This window comes from Corvus moneduloides, chromosome 2, assembly GCF_009650955.1.
Source record: "Corvus moneduloides isolate bCorMon1 chromosome 2, bCorMon1.pri, whole genome shotgun sequence".
Classification (NCBI taxonomy): domain Eukaryota; kingdom Metazoa; phylum Chordata; class Aves; order Passeriformes; family Corvidae; genus Corvus; species Corvus moneduloides.
Window position 1 is genome coordinate 88,850,106 of NC_045477.1, and position 5,267 is coordinate 88,855,372.

Genomic DNA, 5,267 nt, shown 5'->3' on the forward strand with positions numbered 1-5,267 from the left:
TTTTTGTCATCAAGCTCCTTCTCGCCAAGCACCTCACAAATAGCTCTTCTCAGGGTTGTATGGTTAAGTCTGTTTAGACTGTTCTGAGGTCTGCCTACCTCTTTCATCACCTGGACTATCTCATCCTTCCAAATGTCACTGGACCAAAACAGTTCTTAGATGTCCATGGTAATTCCTGAGAAACTTCTGAGCATCTGTAATTTTTCTTCCTTTTAGGCAGAGATATTTACCAGGGGTAGAAAGCTACCTTAGTCTCTGCTGCCAGCACAGGTAAAGGAACTTGCGGTTTTCATGCAATTATCTCAAATGAAAAATGAAGGATTCTTCCAAATATTTCAACTTGTTTTCCAAAATCACTGAATATGCTGAGCTGGAAGGGATCCACAAGGACCATCAAGTCCAACTCCTGGCCCTGCACAGCACCATCCCCAAGAATCACACCATGTGCCTGAGAATGTTGTTCAAATGCTCCTTGAACTATTGTCAGGCTGGTGCTGTGACCACATCCCTGGGGAGCTGTTCCAGTGCCCAACCACCCTCTGGGTGAAGAACGTTTCTTCTAATATTCAGCCTAAACTTCCCCTGACACAGTTTCAGGCCATTCCCTTGGGTCCTGTCACTGGGCACTTGTAATCATACTAAATTACCAGGTTTCCAACAAGTTAGCCTATTATATACCAATTATGTCACTTGCTCTATGTTCATTAGAAATTTGCAGCTCAAGGACAAGCTAAATTAATTTTTTGTACTTCATTTTTTCTTGAATGTCATCCGTACACTGTTTTGTCTACTTCACAGTGCAGCTGACAAAACCAAGCAACCATACCACTACACAAGTTGTATCATTTCTGAAAATAGGAAAAGAATAACAACACACTTCCAGAATGATCTGTCATGGGTGAAAACTTAAGCCAGTGCACTTAAAATGAAGGGGAAAATCAAGACAGTTCTAGAAGAGCAATATATTTTCAGTTGGAAAGGCTACAATGAAAGAAGAAAGCATCTACTCTTTTTCTGGTTTTGGAAAAGAATAAAGTAGTGTCTGGTAAAACTGTCTAGAGGAGTTAAATGGGTGGGGAAAATGAAGAAATCAGAATCAGAATATAAATAGCTGTGACAAACTCCACAAACTGAAACGCTACCATTTGTGGAGGTCAAGCTCACTTCCCACAAGGGTTTAAAAGAATGGTTCCTCAGCCTAATTTACAAACAGGTAAGAAGACCTGGGACCAGGGCAACTCCACTCGCCTTTTGCAATTATATTACTGAAGGAAAATGTACTAGATCAAATTTAAAAGTCAGAGCAAAGCATCATCATTTCGGCAAAGAGGAGAAGATCCAGTTTCACTAAGCTACAGCCTGACAGCTGAAGTGTAACTATGCAGTAACACAAGAGATCATAGAATATCCTGAGTTGGAAGGCACCCACAAGGACCATCAAAATCCAACTCTTGGCCCTGCACAGGACAGTCCAGGAAGCACATCATGTATCTGAGAGCATTGTCCAAACAGTTCTTGAACTCTGGCAGATATTTCAATATTCTAACAATCTGCTGTTCAGGGGGAGATAGTGATAGTTGGGATACAACATGATTTCTGTGTCCTGTGACTGGGTCTTCCGTGACACCAAACACAAGGTATTACAGCTACACTACTGCCCCGACGGGATGGATCACATAAACCTAAGCTGAACCTTATACCAAATCTTTATCAGTCTTGCACAAAAATGTTTTGGATTTACAATTAATGATACTCTAAACTAAGGCCCTGAAATGTCTATTTACACATACATCCAACTAACAGGAAGTGCAAACCATTATAAAATGCAGACATAGCATCAGTCTCAGCATTTTTTAAAATCTGCCCTACATTCAGTTGAGAAACTCCATCAGATGAAGAATTGAGAGTAAGAAGCTATAGTCCTCTTCAAAGGTGCTGTAGTAGAAAGTTATCAGATTCCTTCCTTCCTGTTAAGGATAAAGATCAGGTACACCATCTTCCTGTTGCTTTTCAGAGGCAATTTTGTATGAGTTCTGGTGTAAACCATGAGCCAATAGCCTCCTCTAGTATTCAGTCACCTGGACTGATTTTTGCATGAACATAAAAAGGCACCTCAGCATATCAGTCTTGTATATCCTAAAGATGGTGTTAAAATGAAGTAAAGCCACAAGAGTGTTCTGTAACCCTCCTAGCTAATTATTAAGTAACTGTTTCTATAGATTCACTGAAAAATTACACCCCCATCCATAAAATCTTAAGTATTTCTTCAGATACAGTGTTTTAAATATACTGTCCATCTGTTCTGTGGAATTCACCCAAAGCTTTGTTGGTAACAGAAGTGACCAGGAACAGTGATGGGAGCTCTGATTGTCTCATGCATGGAGCATGAACTCCTGTGGCTGGCTTGTCGAATGGTCCCCTGCAACCTGATGTGTTTCAACTCATGCATTCCTTCACCTACCTTAGAATCCTGCTTAACCAATTGGCTCGTAAGTTGGGATTGAAAAGCAGAGGAGAGGTTGACTGCTCAGAGCAGTTTCTCTAAAGGACACACAGTCCACCAAAAGATTTGCATTGTAATTCCTCCTCCAACATGTGACTAGACACAGGTGACATATTGTAATATGACATTACAAAAAGGGACACATCTCCCAAATATGATCTAGTCCTATGAGATTGAAATACTTCTAATTCATAGCAGTGTGACGTGGAAGGACAGTTGGGTGGGAAGAGAGAGCTACCACATGAAAATAAAGGAATAATAAAGTAAACTATTAAGCTTCCTACTATTAAATCTTTCTTAAAAACCCAGTTTAAATCTACTTTCAGAGCAGGCCTTCATGCCTTCTTCCTGCCCAGTGCTCCCTCTCCCACCTGAAATCAAATACCAAGCCTTGCTACTGTAAACTGGTAAAACAAAAATAGAAATGAGGCTTGTGATGAGAGAAAAAAGGAGAAGATTTGTAGCATTAAAGCCTTTTACGACTGAGGCAGCACAGATGTTATACATTTGCCCCAGCCCTTGTATCCTGTTTTGAAAACCAGCAACAGATTTCTGATTCACCAATCACAAAGGGTGTATTTTCATTGCCTGAGGCTTTCCACTGCCTGGGAGTGTGGTTCTTCTCTCACTTTTTGACATTTCCAAATGAATGGATCAGTGAATTGATCAGGGTTAAAACTCCCAGCAAAACAGAAACAAGACTGTTTTTAACTTATTCCCTTATTCATTTCACTATGCTGCTCCACAGACAGCACAGCTGAGGGTGTGGTGTGAGGGGAAATGGACTTGTATGAGGAAGTTGGGAAGCAGGAAATCTTTCAGACAACGCTGTCATTAAAGCCCATGTTTCATGATACTCAGCTTGTCTTGAGGCAGCTGTTAAGATTTGGAATCCTTCTCACTGTGAAAACATCACTATTTCTTTTGTGATAGGGTGCTGAAATAGGTGGCTGCTACACTCCTCTCACCACTAAGGGCACAGGTGACACACACATGGTCTTGTTGTGCTGCAAAGCCTGGAACTTCACCTCTGTGCAGTGATTGCAGGGGTAGCACAGGTATGCTTGAATACATAGGAGTTAAGTGATCACCACAGTTACATTGTATAAAAAACACTAGAAGTCTTAGAATATAAAAATTTTGTTTAAAAGCCAATCACAGTATCCTAATTATTAATTACTACTGGTCCGACCATTGGAGTGTCTATCAACTGTGAAGACCATATCTTAACATGTAGGACAACAAATTATGGCTCAAAACATTGTTTGGCTACATCAACTAAAGGGTAAAAAAAAAAGACTGCTGCTAATCTAAAGTAGAAAACACGGGCAACGTCAAGAGGAGATTGAGGAACCAGTAAAGTTTGAGAGACTTTTCCTTTGAATGTTCATTAAGTTAAGGCTTTATAAGAAAGGCCCTGGAGCAGAGAACCTCTGAGCTCATGTTCATGCTGAGCATCCTGCCTGCAGGTGCACTGAGGCTACCATTTCCTTGCCGTTCTGCATCTCAACCCAAAGGTAGGATGTAGCCTACCCAGATAAAAAAATGCTAGTGTTTCTTAATACACCATAACTTATAAGAATTTGGGTGTTATTTTTTACTAGCCACTACATTTTTATATATTTCTTCACATTATGAGAGTACATTAAACATATTTTAACTTTATTAGGGCATTTCTGAGGCCTTCTTCTTCCTACCACTCCTCCTGATCCACTACTGGCTGCTCCTTTCACTGTGCCAGTATATTTCTTAATGGAGAAGAGGAATAAAAAATTTTGGCGAGGTGGATTACAACCCAATAATTATTGATTAGATCAAGCAGGACAAAGCCCAACAGTGAAGGATAGAACAACTGCAGCAACGCAGGGATTGCTACAGGAATTGGCCAATAATACCATTTCCCACTGATTTGGCTAGTTTCTTTCCGGAAGGAATCTCACAGCCAGGCTGTTGTCCTTGCAGTCCTATGAAACCACATGAACAGACAAAAGCATTTTAAGCTGCTCAGCGAAGGTTTGACATGGAACTGGGACAAACTGGTTTCCCACTGCACTCCGATGTGCCTGCTCAGGATGTGTGTACAGAATATCCATCAATAGTGGTTTCTCCAGCTGCGCAAAAGCAGGGATTCAGTCAGGGAGGATCACACGGGCTCTTATTTGAGTGAGTAATCATCCTATAAACAGTATAGCCTTAATCTGCACCAGGGGAAGTTTATGTTGGACCTGAAGAAGAATTTTTTCACAAGAAAGGGTGATTAGATATTGAAATGGGCAGCTCAGGGAGGCGGCGGAGTCACCGTCCTGGAGGCATTTGAGGAAACGCTGGACGTGGCATATAGCGCCATGGGCTATGGACATGGTAGTGTTGGGTCATAGCTTGGACTCGCTGATCTCGCAAGCTTCTTCCAACCTAAGTCATTCTGTAATCAATCACTAACTGCCAGTTACTGATCCCGGGTGATTATGGGCATATTTCGGAAGACAAGTGTAATTCCTGCGGCAAGCGGATGCCGAAGCAGTGGATCTGGATCGGCGGCGCCGCTCCAGGCGAGGGAGGGCCCCTCCCCTTCCCGCCGGCTCCCTCACGCCCCTGACCGCCCCCGCGCCAGGAGGCGCCGAGCGCCCGCCCCTCCGCCGCTCTCAGCGTGGCCGCCACGCGCATGCGCCGCGCGGGGAAGCCTCGCGAGAGGAGGGGGCGGGAGGCGGCGGTGGCTGCGTGCGGCGGCGGCGGCGCCGCCCCTGTGTCCGCCCGCCCGCCCCAC